The sequence below is a fragment of the Stegodyphus dumicola genome, chromosome 6 (assembly GCF_044657685.1).
Source record: "Stegodyphus dumicola isolate Sdum_Otavi_A_Nest chromosome 6, ASM4465768v1".
Taxonomy (NCBI): Eukaryota; Metazoa; Arthropoda; class Arachnida; order Araneae; family Eresidae; genus Stegodyphus; species Stegodyphus dumicola.
This window is the reverse complement of record NC_140773.1, coordinates 217,434,444-217,458,276: the sequence shown is the minus strand read 5'-3', so window position 1 is coordinate 217,458,276 and position 23,833 is coordinate 217,434,444. Positions and strand designations below refer to the sequence as shown.

The 23,833-nt window shown below is 32.7% G+C and overlaps 1 protein-coding gene and 1 non-coding gene across 2 annotated transcripts in view; both read left to right on the top strand.

Annotated features, from left to right (window-relative positions):
• LOC118188029 (perilipin-1-like) overlaps positions 1–23,833 on the top strand; it is a 162,690-nt gene that overhangs the window by 5,957 nt on the left and 132,900 nt on the right. The gene's annotated exons all lie outside the window — the stretch shown is intronic.
• Positions 18,910–18,982, top strand: TRNAR-CCU (transfer RNA arginine (anticodon CCU)). The gene has a single exon. It is a non-coding gene; the product is annotated as a tRNA-Arg (tRNA).

Sequence of the window (23,833 nt, the reverse complement as noted above, 5' to 3'; positions counted from 1 at the left end):
CCTCGAACTGAGAAAAAAACGACGGTATCTAGAGCCATCAAATTTTGAATAATGTAGTCTTCTTCCGAAACATGTACACTTAAGAAGCCCGAATTTTGAGTTTCAAATTTTATGTATTTTGTAAAACATTAATAAATTTTTGATTAACAAACTCAACGATTTGAAAGCAACCAATGGCAACACTGTATGGAATGACACATTCTTATCTCCAGCGTGCCAGACTCTGTATCGGAAATTCTAAAGATGTACTGTTTTTAAATATTTTCTGATTTTGCTGTTGAATTGAACTATATATGCGGTAAGTGCGAAGAACATGGGATTTAAAGCGCAAAAATTTATATTTATAAGTTAAAAAAATTATGCGTATTTGTAATAGGCAAAACGTAAATAATGAAAAGACCGAAAAAATAGAGATTTTGGAAAGCCACTTTACTAAGAAAACTGAACATTAATATGATGAAGAGATAGACTGCAAAATATATAAAAATGTGTGCAAGAATGTATTACTGCATCGAGAATTCTAAACATATGCTCATATGCTGCTTTTAAAATTTTTGCAATTTTGTTTTTCATTTGTTAATGGCATAAGTTGAAAGAAAATGATGCTTAATAGTAAAGCTAAATAAATAAAAAGAAGTGCAATAGTACACTGGTAGACTGCGAACTCAGCGAGAGCGTAAAAAAAAAAAAAAACCTTAACAAACCCTTTTAGGCGATTGTGAAAATCCGAACCTTTTCAAATTTTGCTTTTATGATTTTTTTTTTTTTTTTTTTTTTTTTCCCCAGTTCATTCAGCTTTTCTATTAGTTACAGGTTGCTCTACGCAGAGTACTACAGAAAGACCGCCTTGCAGATAATTGTACAAAATACAAGCAAATAAAACAGAATAAAATGTGTCTTTAAATAATAGAATAGTGAACATTAAGTATTTACGAAACATTCTTTGTAATAATAAAGATCTTTAGAGGTCACTGATTTAAAAAAACTGACACTGAATCAAATTTGCATGGCTTATTGTAAAACCATTTTTATTTGATGAAAAGTTTTGATTTTAGGAGATGCGGCATAAAATTTATTTTCATTAAATGCAAAACTTCTAATTTTATCCTTTCTAAAGGATTTAAAACACATGCTTCTAAACTGGTGTTTTTACAATGTTTTTAAAATTTTCGATAGACTGCCTTGCGAGCTGGAGATAAAAAAATGTTTTATTCTGTATAGTGTTTCCATTGCTCAAAGGTTGAGTGTGTTAATCAAAAATTTATTAAAGTTTTTCAAAATGTGAAATATTTAATTCGAAAGTATAAATTCGGACTTCCAGGTGCACATGTTTAGGTGGAGGCCTACGTTATCAAAAGGAACGTAAATACATACATACATACATGAAGGTTTTTCATAATTTCTTTAAAAATAATGCAGGGAGATAATATTTGGTGGCAGCAGTTTGAAGAGTGATTCGCCGTTTATAAGAACTGACGCAAAATCCCATTTTGAGACTAATAATCTCTTTTGGGCTTAAAAAAAGAGCTTTTAGATTTTTATGATGACGCTTAAACGGGCATTGTTTTGCCCGTTTAAGCGGCATACATACGAGTATTGTATGCACACATACATACGAGAGCATTTGTGCCAGAAAATTATTTAAAAGCAGCATATCTTTATAATTTCCGATAGACAGTCTTGCACGCTGGAGACAAAAATATTTTATTCCGCACAGTGTGTTGCCACTGCTTGCTTTGAAATCGTTGTGTTTCTTAATAAAAAATTCGTTAAAGTTTGAAAAATATGAGACAGATAATAAAACAAATTCTTCCGGGTATCCATGTTCGGGTGGAGGATTGCGTTATTCAAAATTTGATGGCTCTAGGTATCGTTGTTTTTTCACAGTGAGAGAAACGTACATACATTCATGCAGATTCTTCATTATTTAATTTTAAGTATAATACAGGGCGATAATATTTGGTGGCAACAATTTGAAAAATGATGCAGCCGTTTATGGTGAAGCGACGCGAAATGACGTTTCGAGACTAATAGACCTTATGGGCTACTGCTCCTTTGGCCTATAAAAGGAAAAAAAGTTTTGACAAACGAGCATTTTTTGAAAAATACTGAAATGATCTATTTAGATTTTGGATTAGTTGGAAGATCAGAACCGCGTTTAAATGACTAGGAAACTAAAAGGCTGAAATGTTTCTTCAAAGCGTATTTTAAATATTCTTATTTTACGTAAAATATCTGTATTGTTTCGTATATTAAATTATCTTTTTAAGGTGATAATTAGGGAAAGATCGGAATTATTTAATACATTTCTATTTAACATTTCTAAGTTGTTAAGAACAACAAATAAATAAATTTCTAAGTTGTTAAGAACAATGCAATATCCTGGTTTCAAGTTAAAATCGTATTATTTCAGTTATTAAAGATAGAATAATATGGATGGTTACTCGACAGACGAAACCTAGTGGATACACCATGAATAATTAATTATGGTCTTAAATTTTGAGTAGTGAACAAACAACATTTATATTATCCTTTGAAGGCCACCAGTCATCCGCATCTGTAACGTAAAATATTTGCAAGGTCGAGAGCTTGTTTGCCACGTAGCAGAAGTCCTTTTTTCTGTCTCGCACTCAGTATATCTTTGAAAATTTTCCTCTATTTTTTTTTTCACCAAAAATTGTATTCCTTTTTTTTCTAAATAAATACAATGCTAATGGTCAAGTATAGAAGTTGTTAGTCCATTTTTTAACGATTTTAATTAAACAAGTTATTGAAATTAACGAAGTATAAAAAATGAACTGGCAATAGTTTTTACACTTATAAATATAAATTATCATCTATAAACTAAAAATAATCATCTACTGAAGTCAAAATTTTTACAAGTTGAAACTGGGCTATTCGTGCTGCGCGTAAGCTGATAGATCCAAGGCTACGAAATTTGGTATATAGGATGCATCTAGACAATAGCCAGTACATCTCTAAGCGAGTTTTTTCAAAATTCGAATGATATTTTTTTTATTTTATGTTTTTTGATGAAATCGCATCAAATCGATAATTCTGTCTCATTATATCGCCATTGTTGCTGATATATCACTGTTGCCATTGTTGCTGATATCAGCATTGTTGCCCCTCGAGAAAATGAGGAAGATAATTCTGTGAAATTTTTAATGTTTCTCTTGGATACTGGACGTTTGTCGAGAGAAGGCAACGGGAAGTTGGTTAATTTATTTATTTGGCTAATTAATATTTGTATTAAGGGATATTGCTTATTTCATTGTAATTTTTATATGTAATACATTTTTATTGAAATTTTTTTTTTTTTTTTTTTTGATAAAGTACTGCAGAGTAAAATTCTGTGCAGTTTCTAAATTTAATGTTTGACATTTTTCCGGTACATTTAGAAGCCAGACGAAGGCTGGCCACGTAGCGGCTAATAAGCAATATAATTCGTAACAAAGGAAAAGAATCAAAAAATCATTGCTTTCTACAGAATATATAGAAGGCCAAATGTTTATTCAAAAAAGATACGCACTTTAAAGACCGTTTTAAAAATTAAATCTGTAGATCTAAAGAAGGTCAAACCTACTTATAGGATTATGCCATCACGTTTTTCAATGTCTATTTCTATTGTGAATAAAGTGCTAATTTATTCACAATATAAATTTTATAAAATAATATTTATAATATTTACATGTCTGTTGTGAATAAAATAACTAATATTTTATTCACAACAGACATGGTCATTTTTCATAAAAGCAATTGAAGTTAAATCAATGAAACTTAAAAGAAACAATGTCCACGGTCTTCTAAGGTATATTTCAGAGCATAAAAATAGGAGCAGAATTCTTTATTGAAATCATTCATCTCATAAAAACTGGAAATTTTTTATGATTGCAGATAAAGCACAGCAATATTTGAATGAGTTAACAGAAAGCTGTCAATTTATTATTCGTAAAAGAGGATAATAAAAACTTGAAAATCTGATTTCAAGAGTCCAAAATTACTATAAATTATATATTAAAAATTACAAAATTAGAGTAATGTATGTCTCAAACAAAGAAAATAAGGAAAACATTGCCTTGATATTTTTGCATTGTGATGTACTTCGTCATTCCTGTCTATAACATATCCTTTTGGTCTTCATCTTGCTCAAATTTAGGTCTTAATTAGTATGCAAGTCGTCAATTTTTGCATTCGTTCATTGAAGAACAAACCGGTTATTGATTGTTTCTGTTGTTACTCTCATCGGAAGAGTTATGTAATTGCTGTGAGCAATGAAAGTGCACCCTTTCCGTTATAAATTCTTATTTATAACAGAACGGGCCATAGATTACTTCCATTGCAGATGGTTTCGAGTATTTAAATAACTAAACAAGGAATAAAATGTAATTTAATCTGTGCAGTTTGAATATTAAAAGGCTTAATAAGGTTAATTATAGTAATAATTTAACATAAATAATCTAAAGATATTACATTGAAAGCAAAAATTAAAAGGGCCTGAAATAAATTTTAATATAGTTGGTGTTTTGTTAATCAAATAATAAAGAGCACTTCCTGAAAAGTTGGAAAAAATGGTGTAAAGGTTTTTAATTTGTCATTTAAAAACTGAAGCATCCACTTTTTTACTTCCTTGTATGAAGTAAAAAGGAGGTATTGTAATCGCGAAAAGTTTCAGGTAGCATATTTCAACGAAAATATTAATTTTGACCGCTATCGAATGCAATTTAACGATGTTTTTGCGTGACATCTGTACTTAAGGACAGAATAAAAGACTCTTTTCCTCCAAAAAAAATTATAAAACTTTTTTACAATGAATTCTGAAGAGAATTTTTCGGGGTGTCTGTACGTACGTACGTGCGTATCTCGAATAACTCAAAAACGAGTAGCCTCAGAACGTTGGAATTTTGTATATAGGAATGCTATAACATGTAGATGTGCACCTTTAGTTGCAATCGGCCGCACCAAACGTATATAAATATATCTATATATATATTCACTTTGTTACCCGGCTCAGTGATCTAAGTTTCTTTACTCTCATATGTTTGTAAATTGTGCATTTTTTGCTTAAAAAAAAAAAAAAAAAATGGTTGAATTATGTTGTTTTTATCTTCCGGTTAGGGTTTTTATTTAGGAAATCTACAAGCAATATTTGTAAAGTTATCAACAAATTAAAAGCTGTTTAAGTGCGGTTAGGCCTAATTTTTAAATAACATGGCGGACATGTTTGTTTACATTTGAAACAGCAGAATAGTAGATTAGTTGCCAATCTAGAAAGACTAAGCTTCGCAACAACAAAGATAACGCCTTCATTTATTATTGCTAATTAAATCATGCTTAATCCTTTCTGGAATTTTTTCGAAGAAATAAGTGTTTAAGATTTACTTCGTAATTTTTAATATAGATATTTTGAGTTTTTATGCATTTTTGCCTTGTCGCGATGTGAGAACTGAATTAATTGAATGAGAAATACTGATTCATCTGTGAAAAACTGTTTCTTTTTTTGTTTTGTTTGTTTAATTTTTGTACATGGTTCTAGATTTATTATAGCATTTGAATAGAACATGTGGCAACGATTAGATAATTCTTCAAATGATATAAATTTTGTACATTCTGAGTTATAATATATATAAAATATTTTTTCATTTACTTCATTTAAACAAATTTTATATTTTATTCATATTTAACTAAGTTTTTATTTCGTACCTTGCAAATAAGACTTTTTTACCTGATATAGCAGGTTTTGGGGACTGTAGTTGTATATATTGTATTATATTCTGTATGCGACAGCTCTATGGCGTAGTAGATAAAACAAACAATTGGAAACTTTCTATGACCGGTTCGAGTCCCAATAGAATTGTTTACGCACCTATACCTGTACAAAATTGTTTCTCTTTTTGCAACTTATTTTTACACTCTTCACTGTATTTATGCCAAATAGAATTTTTCTCAAGAAACTATCTCAAGGAAAATATACTTTTCAAAGTTATGCTTTGTCCCATGGCATCAGATGGCGCCACATGAACGTCACTACAAAGATACGCCATTACTGAAGTCAACAGATGGTGTCGTACTTTTTTCTCTTATGAGATCCGCACCCAGTGCATTAAGACTTTCTGCTTGTTCGGAATTTTTTTTCTCATCTTTATGCCATTAGGAACTTAAGATATATAGACTGGTAAAGACCTCAACAGGCCGCATGCGTTTTCCACGAATGATGATCTGTGATCTTTGTGTTTATAATATGAACGAAATATAACACTGTTAAATGAACCTAGCGCCAAATTGTCGCTGTGGTAAAAAAATATAGTGAATTTTAAAGAGTGCATTTATTCTATTGTGGTTTATGCGCTATCGACGAAGTAGATTTAATTCAATCCAATAAGTTTAAATGAAATGCAAGAAAAAATGCGTATAATTTAATATTCCGTACAAGGAAGTCATGTGGTATACACATCAGATTTTTTTTACTTACTTGTACGAAGTAAAGGAATTATTGTAATCGCGAAAAACTTCGGGTACCATATTTCAACGAAAATATCTATTTTTACTGTTCTCGAATCCATTTGTCCAATTACGATGTTTTTGCGTGACATTTGTATGTACGGTCAGAATAAAGGATGTTTTTCCGAAAAAAATTATAAAAGGGATTTAAAATGGATTCAGACGAGATTTTTTGTGACAACCATACGTACCTATGTCCTATGTGCAGATGTCATGAAATGTACGTACAAACAGACTTATGCGAGATACATATATAAGAGCATAAGTACGTGCACATGTATCTCGCAGACATACGTACATAATAGACATACATATTCAGATAATTTTTATTTAAAACAAATTATCCCAATACCATTTCCCGGCAATATGCTGCCAAAAATTATAAACAAAAAGTAAGAAATTTAGAGCCAAATCCACAAAGACATGAAAGGAATTTTGGATTTAATTCGTTTTGAATTTCATTTCTTTCACGTCTTTGTGCATTTGGTTGTAAATTTCTTTGTGTCTCTCTATATGTATCGTTTATCTCTCTCTATATATGTGTTACTCGGCTCCGTGAGCTCAGTTTAAAAAAAAAAAAAATTTTTTTTTATTTTTGCATGTTGATAAATTGTGCATTGTTTGCTTTAAAAGTGAGTGAATTTTGTTGTTCTTATGCTCCGATTAAGGACTTTATGAGTTTAGTTAATTTGCATGCATTAGTTGTAGAATTATCAACAATTTAAAAGTTTAAGTGGCGCTAGGCCTAACGAGGCCGCCATTCTTTACATTTGAAACTCTTAGTAGTATAGGGTATTCAGTCAGTTGCTGCATTAAGTTCTTTGTCATTCTGACCGGTGTTAACTTTCAGTTAACCAAGAGTTAACTTTTGAATTTTATGCATCGCAAATTTTGTATTCCTGCCTGCTGTCCAAATTGCTTCCTTTTGCGTAGAAACTTTAATTTTAATTCTAAAAATTTTCTAAAACTGTATTTGGTGTTTTAAATTTTTCTGTATTTTAAATTTTTAATGAAGAGGTTTTGAGTTTTTATATATTTTTGCCTTGCTGAAGTGATAATTAAATTAATTGAATGAGAAATATATTTCTAGTAAAATTCGGGAAATATGTTTAAATGAAGTACAGCAAAAAATGTGCGTAATTTAAATAGGCCTTACAAAGAAGTCATGTGGTATCATGCATCAGATATTTTCCTCTTCTGTAGTTGAGGATTTGCTTTGAAATTCTTTTGATTAAAACGGGGAGAAAAAGTATTGTTTCATGGACTTTATACGCGAAAGATTTACACATGCATAAAATTATCACTAAGAGTACCATGGCTTTGGTGTTAATTTATACAGACTGCTTGATATGGACGACACTTTATATGGTATAAGGCATTTCTCCCGCCTTCCTAGCGTGCCTTCATGGTGCAGTAATTCTGCACGCTGAGCCGGTACTCCAGAGGTCCTTGGTTCGATTCCCGGCGAAGGCGGTTGCTAATTTTTCATCTCTCCGGCTTCCAAAAATAATAAACTAAAGTCTCTAAAGTGACACCAGAACTAAAAGGGTGTTGGATGAGGATTCTTCACACCTCGGTATAGGGTATTCAGTCAGTTGGTGATTGGGTCCCCTGAAAACTCCAGTCGCCCTTTAAAAGGGGGAGTATGTAAGGTATTTCTCCCACCTTCTTGGCGTGCCTTCGTGGTGTAGTGGTTCTGCACGCTGGGCCGGTATTCCAGAGGTCCGTGGTTCGATTCCCGGCGAAGGCGGTTGCTCATTTTTCATCTCTCCTGCTTCCAAAAGACCTAATGTCTCTACAACGGATATTTCTCGAGCTAATTGTGATAAATCTGGTTAATTTATACAGACTGCGACATATGGATTACATTTTATAAGCTATATCTTCAATTTTTCTCGAGCTAATTGTAATAAATCTGACCTGAATATGTTAGGTTACTTTAATTTATCGGTTTATGAAATATATGTTTTTTTCAGCAAAAAGTTTTACTCGTCGTCTATGAGACACGCCCTTTTGTGAGAAATCAAGGGTAGGTTGGTAGTAAGAGAAAGAGCTATTAGGCTTATCTCTAAGAATTAATATTTGTATTAAAATTAATTGTTTTGCTGCGTTAACAATTATTTAAAAGGTGTTTATTTATCATTTAGCTATCATTTCAAATAGTAGGCTTTCGTCGTTTAACGAAAATTCTTCAGTAGTAATTCATAACAGAAATAAAAGGAACTAAAAAATTCACGTTAAAAAAAAACCTATTAGTTGATGCTTAGGTAGAGTAATGGACATCTAAAGAAGATAAAGAAAAAATTTTCTTCATATCTTTGCGTTGCGATATGCCTCTTTTCGGCAACACTTTTTTCAGCACATTTATAAATAAATCTGCGAGGCGAACTACTTCGAATGCAATATTCAATAATGAAAGCTAAATTCGTGTTCCGAAAATTAATAATAATATTCTTTGGAAATGAAATCTGCTCAATAAGATTACCGAAAATAGATATGTAAGGTATATTTTCAACGAAGCATATCTTAGGAAAACATGAAACATCTCTTGTCAAAAGTTTCACAGAAAACAGCATTTGACGGAGATACTGAGATAGAAAACTGCATTACTGAGATAGTATAGCACAGGGATCGGCAAATTCTATCCCGACTATGCGGCTCACCGCAAATTTAAAAAAAAAAAAAAAAAAAAAAAAAAAAAAATTATATAATATAATTTTTACACATCTTCTTGTCATATGAACAACTTGTATTGTTCCGTTCTTCGGGTTCGTGGGTTTGGAGTGATTGATGACAACACTTGATGAAGCATCAAAACACAATTTATTCTTCAGTATTACACAGGAGAGTTTCAAAGACACGTTTACACTAGTCGAAAAAGTACGATAAACAAGCTGAAACACTCAGCAACACAGCCTTCAGGCTACAACATTGAAGAAAGCTTCACGGCGAAGCACTAAAGTACAGCTCCCAACTCAGTTCAGTCACTCTCGAGTTAATCTCTGAACTCAAAACACTACTCTACTGAACTCAACATTCTCTTAAGATTCTACCCTACTAAATTCAAGATATTCTCTTACTGTACGTACAGGCAAAGTATATTTATCTTTTGAATTGCCTTCGAGAACATTTTCGGGAAAAGCGGTAAGAATTCGTTCTAGAATGTTCTCGCGCCGTCTATGACATATCGCCGATTTTATTGTCAAATGGGCGATTTCGTGCCAAATCTGGCAACCTTGCCTTTCCTTGCCACTTTCTGGCAACCTGGACTCGCTTTGCGGAGAAGCTATCTTACCGCAGCTGAGCATTTCGTAACAATATAAAATAATAATCTATGGAGCATTATTTTAAGCCTTCCTCATATGATTAATTGCTGTAAAAATGCAAATTCTACAAAGTAAAGCTTTTTAGAGTACTTGTCAACGCTCCTTTCTTTATAAGGAACATCACATCACACTGATTTAAAAATCGGAATTATTAAAAAAATCATTTCCAGAACTACTCACTGCTTATTTTACTATAGTACTGTACATCTTCAGACCACTAATTTAAATCCAAAGTCACGAATCACGACCACACGTATACTCTTTTATAACAATTAGTATCACTTAAGGGGGCATTTTATACAAAGGCATATACATACAAACTTCAAACAAAGTATATATTTATCTTCATACAAAGAAAAATTTTAATATTTTTCATAGACATTCCAATACTAATTAACACACCTAACTCACTACCTGCAGCGGAATAGAGAAGGCTACTTCAGAAACTTCAAAATGCTCTATGTTCTTGTATAATTTCTCCCGCCCCCCAAAAAAACCCTTCCCTATGAGTTGAAAATATGTAATCATTCTTAGTTGTAAACCCTACGTTTCTATACCATGCAGTAACATATAGCATTAGAAATACCTTTTATTAATTGTGCTTATGTTTTTGTTATATTTTAATTTCCAATAATTATATGTATTAAAAATAATGTAAGGATTAAGATTTTTATAGGAACACTCAATTTTCAGTCTGTGAGTGTATTAAACAATTACAGATTGATTATATTCAAAAGATAAATTAAAATATTTGTATTTTCTCCCTCCTTCCAGCATGCCTTCCTGGCGTAATGGTAGCACATTCGGCGCGTAATCGAGAGGTCCAGGTTTAAGTCCCGGCGAGGGCATTGCACATTTTCACATCTCCTGTTTCAAGGATAACGTAATGACTCTATAGTGGAGCCAGAACTAAAAGGTGGAGGACAATGATTCGCCACCACCAGGATTCGGCAATGTGTCCCCTAATCCCCAGTCACCCTTTAAACAGGGGAGTATATAAGGTACTTTTTCTCTCCTTCCAACATGCCTTCATGGTGTAACGGTGGCACACTTAGCGCGTATTTTAGAGGTTCAGGTTCGAGTCTCGGCGGGGGCATTCAATATTTTTCAAGTCTTCTATTGCAAAATTACCTAATGACTCGACTAATACGGAAAGGCAACAGGCTGAAAAATGGTTATGTTCAAGACGCTTAGAAAATAATTTGAATGTTCTGTTTCACGCTGGGGCAATACTTGACAAGGCGAGTTTGTGATAATATCTTCATAGTCACATGGACTAACATAGCGAAACCAAAATTTTGAAATATCTCCACTAAGGACTATAGTCGAAATCCAATAATCAACCGACACATTTAAGTTTCGTATTCGGTACTAAAGAACTTAACTTGTTGCAGAAACACATATAAATATTCTCCTCCTACAATAAACAACAGAAAACTGTGTGGTGTTTCGCTTCGTCATTAGCATGTGCTCTTAACCCCTACTAAGACATTAAGTTATTACTAGTTTAGGAAAATGATAATTGACTCTTAAGAAGGTTTAAGCAACTTTTTTTATTTAAAAATTTAAACGACTTGTGTTGAGTTTTAAATCTCCGCATTTTGCGGGATATCAGTTAACAAAAATGTGAACTTAAAATTCAAATTAATTAGATGCTGGAGATATAATATAAGCAGCCTAAGAAGGTTGGCTCAGATTTACTACTTACGCGATTGTCTTCGGCTAGCAAAATGGCTATCGCCGGATAACTAGTTCGCAGAGCTGGGCAAGGAGACATCTTACGGTCAGCGTTGCTGCTGAAATCTCTCTGGTTGAGCTTTCAAGAATCTTGTCTTTAATATACGTATCTCATTTACATCCTAGTGAGCGTTAACGAAAAGAAGTAATGACAGTACATTTCCGAATCATAAGAAATGGATTAATAAACATAAACTATACGATGAAATTAAGGAAAATGTCTTCCATAAATAAGGTTATTGACCGCACGCATTCTGTTTTACATGCCTTTGACTCTTACAGAATTCTGATTGTTATATATAAACTAAATCGTATAAAGGAATTTACATTCTTGTAATTGTAAAGAAACAAATATTCATATTCTGATAACTTTGGTAAAATATGAGTACCTTTTTAAGCACGAATATCTGGTAACAAATTCTCCAAAATTTGGTATCTAGTATTAAATCCTACAAAACCTAAAGGTTTGTAGTAAACATAATTAAACAAAATTAATGTAGCTCTTGCAGTCTGTTCGCTGTTATTAGAAACATTTTTCACGTAGTCTTTTTAGAATTTTTGGGCGGCTGCATTACGTCACGTTACGTTTCATTCGATACCATCTGTTCTCCTTGGCAAGTGTTGCCACTATTAGAAACATAAGATTGTAAGGTTTATCTGTTTATTTTTAACTAATAACTCATTTTAAATTAGTACTTCCATATTACTCACTTCCATATCATCCACGCTTTTCATGCCAGAATGCAAATGAGTCAGCGAGCGTTTATCCAGATTAAGGTAGAAAGTGCTATTTAAGCAACAGTTTCAGGAGTTAGTTTAGAGTGTGTCTGCCTATTAAAGGCCACGATGTTCTGTGATTATCAGCGACTTGATTCAGTGCGTTGAGAGCTTCTAGCCATTCGGCTTTATCTCACCGGTTTTCTACAAACCAGAGCCTTGCCTGCGCGTTAAATTATCCTGTAAGTCGTTAGGCTAATCTACCGCATTTTGAATTTATTCAACATTATGTTTTTCTGTTAAGCCAGAAGTGCTTGGCCCAAGTTGGGTAACTGTTAAGTTATGTTCGAATAAAAGGGTCTTATACACCATTTTTCTGACTTTTGTATTCTTTCATAAGGCTAGATGGAAGATAATTCTTCAATAATCTTGTTAAAGTCTGTAGTGTATGCTCCCTAAGAGACACATTTTCCACGCGCTTCTCGCATAACCATCTCTGACGTTAACCAACATGTAGCCTTATGTTTCCAGTTTACTAAACTTAAGGTTTTAAATTTGTGACTGGAATTTAATCATCTGTTAGTTTTAGCAAACTGAAAGATTTAAATGCATTAAACGCTTTTTTTAATAATTTAAATCTTGGTCTTATTTTTTAATAATATATCCAATTGATATAAAATTAAAATGCTTTAAAATACATTATTGTAATTTGTAAAAGATAATTCTAACGCCATAGATGGCATACTACAATAATAATAATAATAATAATAATAATAATAATAATAAAAACCCAAAGGGGCAATTTTTCCAGAAGGGCTATTAATTCCGTTTTGGCATTTTGCGTTCACTTTTCAAATTGTTGCCACCAAATATTAGAGCCCTGCATTATATTTAAAGAAATTGAATGAAAAAATCTGCATGAATGTGTATATGTTTCTCGCATTGTGAAGAAACAACTGTACCTAGAGACATCAAATTTTGAAAAGCGTAGTCTTTTACCCGAACATATGCACCTGGAAGCCCAAATTTGGAATTTATTTTAATATCTCTTTCATATTTTGTAAAAATTTAAGGAATTTTTGATTAACAAACTCAATGATTTTTAAGCGTTCCATTAACATTAACATCACGTGCACCTCCAAACAGTTATACGCGACGTTTCTTTACATTTCTTACTGGTATTATGTTGGTAGCGTGACAACGCAAAGACGTTACAGTGTCTAACAGTATTTTGCGTCGAATGACTTTGAATGTCTGTATCACTTTTCAAATCCCGTTCTGAATCCTCTGTGAAGAAAACGCTACTTTGGGCGTAATATAAAATCTGAAAGCTTTCAGATTTTTTATTTTTTATTTCTATTTCTTCTTTTTTTTTCTCTGAAACCGAGTTCTTTTTTTTTTTTTTTTTTTGTATATAGTTCTTTAAATAAAGCAAAGCAAATTCTTATATTAACTAACCACAGTCTCTCGGAAAGAAATGTATTCTGTTTTCCAGTTTTTCTATTGCCTGTAACATCTTTAATGAAAGTGTATTAAAATGCCGTTAACTCTAAGCTGCTTTTATAAATTACGGAAGGTTATCATAAGAAATTGTTCTTAGCTTTTAAACTAATGTAAATTGTTTTCATAATATATAACATACTTAACCTTTTTTTTTTTTTTTTTTTTTCATAGGCATATTTTCTAACCTTGATATTACATGTCTAAAAGCAAACCTCATTCTTTGTTAGCTTCAATTTTTCTTCCTACATGGCAGGGCATTTTGCTTAAGGTCGGAGTTTCTGTGACGTAGTACATGTTGCTATCATGCAAAATCTGTGGTATAAGCATTTTATTATCATTTATCGTTTCCTACTAGCAGATAGCAAATGTAGTAAAAAGTAGTGCACGTGGAGTTATAAATTTTAAAGAACTGAAATTGCTTATTTAAATGTTGATATTTTTGCTGCCGTCCTAACCTTTGTGATTACTTATCACCCGAAACTTCAGGAAAAATGCTTATTGCACATATTGATATTTTTAATCATTTAAGGTTGTTGCTAAGGGTGCTTAAGTATGCGAAAATTCCTTTAGTTCTGGAAAGGAATCTTTCAAACTGAACGATTTTTCATCATTATCAAAAGAGATTCATTTATATATCCTTGCTTTCATGAATAGTTTTATTTCGTGTGTAGAAAATACGTTCATCTTATGGAACTGTCTTTATAATATCATTATTATAAATTTTTGTTGCGAAAAACCATTTACTTTGCATATCTGAAACAAATTCAGATTTTTCCTTTTATGTTAATTTAAAATATCAAAATCCTTTCAAATATCATTTTTAAAATTTTATAGCTCAATATTACTTACTAAGATTTTTAACTGGTAATAAGCTTAATTAATAATTTAATTGCATTACAACATTTACTTGTAACTGGTAATAAACTTAATTAATAATTTAATTGCATTACAACATTTGAGAATAAATTCTTATTACAACATTTGAGAATAATGTCTTACTACTAAGAGAGAGCTACTAAAACATTTATACTACAATGGTTTCCAAAAGTTAAGTAACAAAATTAAAAAACTGCTATACATCGGCTAAATGGATAAGGTTATAAGGTATTTTTACCAGCTTCTTGGCGTGCCTTCGTGGTGTAGTGGTTCTGCACGCTGGGCCACTATTCCAGAGGTCCGTGGTTTGATTCCCGGTGAAGGCGGTTGCTAATTTTTCATGACTCTTGCTTAAAAAAAATCCTATTGTCTCTACAATAGGTATCTCTACAATAGGTATTTTCTGTCTCCTTCCAGCATGCCTTCGTAGTGTAGCACACTCGGCGCGTATTCGAGAGGTCCCAGTCTCAGTGAGGGCATTGCTTATTTTTAACGTCTTCCGCACCAAAATAACCTAATGTCTCTACAAATGTAGTTTGAAATTCTTGAAATTTGGATATGCTGCGAATAAAACCTGGTTGCATCGTGTAACATTTAAGCAGAAGAGTGGCGCTACCGTCTATCTACATAAATACGGTTCAACTTAAAAACACCTGTTTCCTTCATGAATTTTTCACAGGGCAGGCCTCAAACGGGATTTCCTGAGTAATTGGAAACAGCAGGACCTAATTGTCTCTGCTATATGCCAGTATAGTGTGCAAAGGATCAAATTCCAGCTGTCTAGGAGAAAATCTCTGTTCAATGAATGACGGTATATAAAACAACTTTGAAATAGCTTAAATATACAAATGAGTTCGAGGCAACATTTGCCACTTGAATTGCGTTATAGAGACAGTAGCGGGCCACTTCGCGAAATTTAATTATCAATGCGCCAACTGCACGAAACCAAAGAATTCCCTCAAGAATCTTTTGCTAGTGCATTTTCGCATTTGTAGAGAAAGTTTTATTAGATGAAAATCTTGTTACATCTTAACATTTTTGTGTAATTTAATGCCTCTAATAAAAGAAAATCGAAACACCCCTCTACATTAGTTATAACACAAGTACATATACTGGGTAACCAAATAGTGCGTTAACATTTGAAAATTCAATAATTCGCTGAATAATGCCGGTAGAGATGTAAAAGTCGTGGGCAAAAAAAAGTGCTTAAAACGGCCAACAGATGGCGCTTCATATGATAACAAAAGTAATAATTAGCATAATAACTGATTTTTAGTAAAGAATATGTTCTTTGTAAGAAATCTTCAACATGTCCGCCGTCATTCATCAATACCTATAATCGAGGGACAATGTTGTGAACAGCACTCAGCATATCTCTGTAGGTACGGTGACTATTTACTGTCGGATGTTGCCTTTTAGCATTCCTAACGAGGTCGGACGATCGTGGTAGGCTTACGATTTCAGGTAACCCCACAACCAATTATCACAAGGATTGAGTTCTAGGGACCTGAGAGGCCAAGCATGACGGAAGTGGCGTCTCAGCACGCGATCCTCACCAAACGATGTGTGCAAAAGCTCTTTCACTAATGTAGCAGGTGGGTTAGAGCGGCATCCTGCATAAAAGTCATACCTTCTAGCAGGTATTCATCAGACAGATTAGAGGTGATGCGATTTTGTAACATAGTGTGGTCCAACCTTTAGTTACCCGAGGGCCAATCAAACGTTAGTATAGGAGAATGAGGGTCAGAGACAGTAAAGAAATGAAATGAATTACATATAAATCACTAGTTTAATATATCACTTTTTTTAACAGTCTAGAAATCAATGTGATGATTGGCACTGCTTTTTTGATACAAGTTTATCAATGTCCACTGTAATTTCAGTAAGATAAAGTCTCAGGTTCGATTCCAATGAAGCACTTTCAATGCAATTTCTCGTTTTTTATTTAATTTGTTTGAGAGCAGAAAAAGAACTTTCACACACATATGTACTGCCAAACAGCGATAATATTTGCAAAGAGAAATTATGCAGTTTGGGATAGCGTTGTTTAGAAATCAGCTTCCAGAAATGTTCAGTGACGTCACACTTTTTAGCCTGGTAGAATGGATCTGCCTGAAGATCACAAATTTCCATTTGAAGGTAGCGAGGCACCTCACTTACTTCAATCTCCATATTGTTCCTTAACAATGAAGGTTTTGTTTTAAGGGAATCAAAATCCTGGAATCTGTCTTGGAACTCTTTCTTGATATCAGTAATTATTTCATGAAACAAACTAAAATTTGTGTCGTTTTCTTCTTTCAGCTGCTGAAAAAATGGGACGTGTGCCGTATTATTTGCCTTCAGTGCAATTTGCATTACATTAAGTTTTTTTTCGAAAACTTTCAAGATTTCCATAAAGTTGGGATATATTTTGTTTTCTGCCTTTTAGTTTCAAGTTTAAAGCATTTAGATGGCTTGTTAAATCCGTCAGAAAAGCAAAATTATTTTAAAACTGGATTTCTTCCAATTTTCTTGATACTCATGTCCAATGTTTTCTTTTTTGAGGAAAGCGAAAATTTCATTCCTCAAAAAGCTGTTGCAGACAATATCAAGCACTTAGTCAGCGCACTTGATAATACAATGAAATGTCACCATACTCAGCATCCAGATAGTCCACAAATGCAGTAAATGCTCTGTGTCTTATGGGTTTGTCTTCTCTTATTAAATTTACAATATTTACAACAGTTTTTATTGTCGAAGACTTATAATTTTTATTATTTAATTATTATATTTAATATAACTATTCATATTCATTATTTATTATTTAAAGCAGTAAGAGGGGTCTTTTGTTTTTCTAAATATTTAACTACATTTTTTTTTTTTTTTCCAGTAAAGAAGGCCAAGTGCCAACAAAATGAATAAGAGGGCCGCATGCGCTCCGCGGGTTAGACCACGCTGCTGTAACATGTCAGCTTACCTTGCAACCGTCACACTGGCAGTTTGAATAGCAGAACCACGAATTTCCTCAAAGAAAAATGGTCCGATCACGATTCATGTGATAAATCCACATCGCAACGTGACCAACACCCGGAGGCTCGGACAGAAAAGTGGCAAAGTTACGAAGGGACTCATTCCCTCTCCCACTAGAAACTCACAGCTCATCTCATACACGATTCTCACATTTTCACTCACATTTTGCTGCCCAGCGCCATATGTTGGCCTCCCTTTTTTTTTGCTTTCAATAAAACCCCATGTCATTTCAAGCGTGTGTGTCAAATTTTACCTCTCTATCTGCAACATTCCGTGAATTATTGAATTTTCAAATGTTAATGGACTTTTGGGTCACTCGATACATATTTCGACACATAAAGATAGTTTAAAAAATTATCATCATGAACATTTCCAAAATTATTTTGCTGTAAATTAAAATTACTACATTGATATTACATATATGATTAACAATACTTCTCAGTATGGAAAGAAAATCATTGCACCTTAAATGTAAATATCAATTTTTCGGGTTTCGGCTATGATAAAGTTTCGAGTTAATTCATCTATATTAAATGCAGATACAATTTCGTGTTAGTTATGATATCTAGACCACTGAGTCGTTCCTGAGCAACATAAAGCCAAGAGCATCTTTCGAAAGTTTTAATTTAGTAGTGATTAAAACTTCTGTCTAAAACTGCTACCAGTAAATGAGGGAAGGAGATATCGTAGAACATTCTTTGAGCAATGGATACATTAAGGAAACTTTTGTTAAAAAATTATTTTGTCGTTTATACGACAGTACATCTAATGAAAAAGTACTTTCAGGAATTCGTAATTCATTTTGCTATTAATTGAAATTTCGTCAGGTTTTAAATGTTTTTTTTTAATATCAAGTAATTTTAAACAGTTCTCCTGAAAAATTGTTTCGCAATGCCCTGCATATATATAGTTCTGTATATATTTAACATGTTTCTCTCGTTTCTTGATAGTTTATAAAGTATTTCTCACGCCTTCTTAGCATGCCTGCATAGTGTAATGGTTTGCACGCTCGGCGCGTATTCGAGAGGTCCGTGGTTCGATTCCCGGCGAGGGCATTTCTCATTTTTCACCGCTCTTGCTATAATAAAGCAACCTAATGACTCTATAGTCTTGCCCGAATTAAAAAGGGTCTTGGATGATGATTCTCCACACCCACGATTTGGCGATTGTTTTCCCTAAAAACCCCAATCGCCCTTTAAAAGGGGGAGTGTATAAGGTATTTCTCTCGCCTTCTTAGCATGCCTTCGTAGTGTAGTGGTCTGCACGCTGGGCGCCTATTCCAGAGGTCCGTGGTTCGATTCCCGGCGAGGGCGTTGCTCATTTGCTTCGAAAATACCTAATGTCTCTACAATTTATGTATATATATTTATTGATTTAAATGAAAAACTTTTCATTCCTTGCTGATATATGCTTGAATTTTTCAATAAAGGCTTTGGTTTGTAGGGTTTTATTTCAATTTTCTAATAGTTATATTTATTTTGAAGCAAGCCTTTCCTTTACTTCCTTGTTTCCCACCTACGATTCCCTATCAGAATGAGTTTTCAGGTTAGCATTTAATGTAAATGAGGTAGAGAAATGTATTTAAGTTGATGTCTCGGTCATTTCACTAGAAGAGGCTAAAAGAGCCTAGTAGGGCGTGTTCTGCCTTCTGGCCACGTCTCTGCTGAAAGTCTAATCTCACTACGATTCGGCCATATTGTTAAGTGCCTGCTAGTATTCGCCGGTGATCTTTAATAAGGACCAAACTCTGTTAGTTATTTCTGAACAGCTTTGGCTGGTTTTATTAGATTAGTTCTTACTTTCTATCTTGAGTTAAAGCCACAAAGTGGAGGCTTAAGGGCCGTTCACACTGAGGCTTATCTAAGCTAACGGAGACATCTGACGTAACCGACGCAGCTCCAAAACCAGTTTTTCCTCATAGCGGAGCGAGTTAAAAAGCCTAAACTGTACGTTATAGCGAAGCTAGTCGACACATAGAACTGACTCTATTAACTCAGGTGAACCTCAGTGTGAATGGCTGTTTACTATGAGACCGAGAAGGGGGCCATCTGTAAATTATTATTAAGTTGGAATAAAGGTAAAATTAACCCTTCTTTGGATTTTTCATTTAAGTACTAGAACTTTGCGATTATTTGCTACACAGTTCTTAAGTATTCTAGCTTTCAAGCTATAGATTTAGCTAGAATATTACAGGGTATCAATAACTGAAAATAACCATTTAATTTTTTTTTTTTAAATTTTGCTAGGTTATTTGTATTTATATTTTCGTTAAACCTGTTCTGCAGTTCGTTATTCTATATAGCATTTTACTTGTTCACTGAAGGCATCAGTAAGCTATATTATATGAGCAACAGACGCAAGTTTTATTTTGTGCTATCAGCACGACTTTTTAAAAGAAGTGAACAAGAAGACAGAAATTTTGAATAATTCGCATGGTCGTCGTACAGAAGCGAAAGAGAAAATGTGGAAATAATTTCTCATTCAGTAGAATCACTTGTTATATTGATATTTTTGTTTTTAAAGTGATATCGTGAAATAATTAGTCCAAAGGGGCCTTTGTCTCTGATGGACTATTGTTTTCGTTTTGCGATTTTGCGTTGAATCACTATAAATGTCCGTTTCACTTTTCAAATTGTTGTCACCAAATGTTAGAAACCTGCATTATATTAGAAGAAATTAAATAATGAGAAACCTGCATAAATATATGTATATTTCTCGCATTGTGATAAAACAACGGTACAAGAGCCATCGAATTTTGAATGACGTAATCCCCCTACGAATACGGGCATGTGAAAGACCAAATTTGAAATTTGTTTTATTATCGATTTCATATTTTGTAAAACTTTGACGAATTCTTGATTAATAAACTCAAGGATTTCAAAGTGAACAATAGCAATACTCTACCGGGGTGAGAACCTTTTTATCTCTATCGCGCGGAACTGTGTATCGGAAGTTCTAAAGATATGCTCATTTTAAAATTATTTTGCGACATTGCTATTGAACTTAATTTTATGGTTTAAGTGTGAAAAACGTGATATTTAATAAATAAAGGTAGCACATAAAACGTTAAAAAAACGCCCCTTTGGATGTAATTTAAAATCTGAAACCTTTCAGATTTTTTAAATTTTAATTTTTTTAAACTTATTTCTTTGATTTTACTACGTCGATATATGACAGAATTTAAAAGGAGCCATTTATCAAAAAAGACCAACGTTTCAGGACCTAGAGAAGAAATAATTATTACATCGGAATTCCAAATGGTATATCTTCCAATAAAATAATGTGACAGATTTTGAAAATTAATTAAAATTTTGATATCGGTAAATGTGCAAATTGCTATTTAGTAGTCTATTACAGTAGATTTGGAATATAAATATTTTATATAAATAGCTTCATAAGATTCGTAATTGTTGTTCTAAATGGCCGAATACTTGTAATTTGTGTTTGTCGAGCAAGACATTGTTGGGAAAGTAATCCTTCAAGTACTTTAGCTGTCTCAACACCGAGAGCACTGCCCGGGGTGTATGCCAAAGTGTGACTCAATTACACCTGCGATTAAGGGGAAGAACACTCTTAGAGACAAACCCCGAGGATCTTCTCTCTTCTCCTATTACTAACCTGTCGGGAGGACTTTTGGCTGGACAGTATTGATATGTTTCCATGTGTTTTTGAGGAATTTAGATATTTTACACAAAGAATTCCCTAAGATTTGAAGATTTCGCATTTAAGTTTTTAAAATTTTCACTTAAATGAAGACTATTTCATGAAGTCTCCATATTCCTGAAATCCACTTATAATGTTGCGTGGCTCCAACTTGTCAGCAACAGTAGTAGTGACTGCTATGAACTGTAAATTATAGAAACTAGTAAGATGGGTTTAAATCCCTTTTTATTCCACTTTAGAAATCACAGATGCGTTCACTTGACGCTCACAAACTACGCCGACCCGGCGATGTAACAAAATAGAAAAATACAACTAAAAATAAATGACAGGATGAATAAATAACGAGGTCACTACCTACGAGGCTCTATAATCGTAACTAACTTAACCGCGTTCTAAGATACAGCTGAGATTCAGCAAACTTACTGATTAAGAAGTTGAAAGATTCAACGACTGCCGAAATAGGCACACAGGGCCGAAACGCGCGGTTCTTAAATTTCTACCTAGCAACCTTCGCGCTCGCGATTCAAGAAGCACACTTACAATCTCGTTTCTCTTCTAATTAAACTCAATTTACTTCTGCTAAAATTTGAATACTCTGCGCGTTCTACTACGATTTACATACTCTGGCATTGGCAATTCTAAGGAAGAGTAAAGGCTTGACAGGAAAGATAGCTTAAAATAAATGTTAGTTAAAATAAATATAAACCCTACACACTGATTGCAGGTTTTGAATTATCCAGAAAAAGTAACTCTCATTTAAGGAAGCCAGCTTTAGAGAGCATGCATTTTTGTTAGAGATCTGGAGTATTCTGGCATCGAAAAACTGAGCAATGTATGCTATGTGTGTGTATGCGTATAAATTAAAACTCTGATTTCAGATTTGTTAAAAATATACTAGTGTTATTTTATGATGTGAAAATAGAATTTTTTAATTCGTTGTAAAGAAACTGTCTGCTTATTTCCCCATTATGTAGTATATTCTTCTTGCACAAAATCATATTCGTTAGCACTAAGAACCAAAGACAATTAATTTCATTATTTTTTAATCCAATTATTTCTTTGGCTACTTAAATGACAAATATCTTTTATTATAACAGCCTAAACTTGCCTGTTATAATAAACAGGCAAGTTTAGCCTGTTATAATAAAAGTTATATAAAAAGCCTGTTATGATAAAATAACACTAGTATATTTTATGATGTGAAAATAGAATTTTTTAATTCGTTGTAAAGAAACTGCCTGTACATTTCCCACCATTATGTAGTATAATCTTCTTGCACAAAATCATATTCTTTAGCACTAAAAACGAAAGACAATTAATTTCATTATTTTTTAATCTAATTATTGATTTGGCTACTTAAATGACAAATACCTTTTATTATAACAGGCTAAACTTTTCTAACTAAACTAGACTTTATTTTAGTCAGTTTTTCTGTTGCTATTTAAAATAGACGTTTTGGGTTATAAATCATTTATTTATTTATTATTTGTCTATATTTAAAATTTAATGAAATTTTTTAAAAAATCTGTAAGAGTATTTCATAAAAAATAATATATTTTTGTCTCTTTATCGGTTTATAGTATAAATTTTAAATTATATTAAATAATAAGTAATGCAGTTGTGGCGTGTTGGATGTTTCCCAATTAAGACAAGTCTTTATATTTCTTCACACTTGTAAGACAGCTGCCACCTTTATGTTTTTAAAAAAGTCTTAGCATGCAAATTGCATGCATAGATACTTAAAAAGTGCAAAGTCTACACTTACTACTACTATAAAGTTCGATTGTTGGGATAAAAAGAAAATACCAACGGTTGTTAAAAGAATTCCTATATCCGCCAATAGTAAACGTTGAACTTTATGCACAATCTATTGGAATTTGAACTGTGAATCAGCTTTGTCTATTAACGTGCGGAAGTTTGAATAAGATAACACGTACGATTTTACAGAAATGATATTTCATTGTTGTGAATGCGTTTTAATATAAGTTGGTCCAAATTTATTAATCTCCACTTTCGATGACGTAGGTCAATATGCGATTATTTGGCATTGACTTAAAAATGGAATCGTTACGATTTAGAGTCTGATTTTGTAGTATCTGCATTAGCTTTAATACTGTAAGTTAACAGTCAAAATTCTAAGCTTAAACACGTATCTCCCTTTAATCCCTGTACTCACTTTAAAAACCAAATAAACAAGCAATTCAAATAATGAATTATAGGGCAGTGGTTATTGTAATTCAGTTGTTCTTAATACATACTGTACCCTCAAAAATACATGACAGATTTTTCTCGAGGTTCACGAATACTAACTCTCAACGGAAAATTATTTATCACTTTTTCTTTATATTTCAAAGAAAAAGAGGAAAAAGGTTTTACAGATTTTGAAAAGGGGGGGGGGCAAAAGAATTTTTGAAGGTAAAAAATTAGCTTTAGGTTTAGATCAAGAAAAATATGTTAGGATCCAATTAAAATTATTTTTAAGTGCCCGTGCTTAAAGTAGT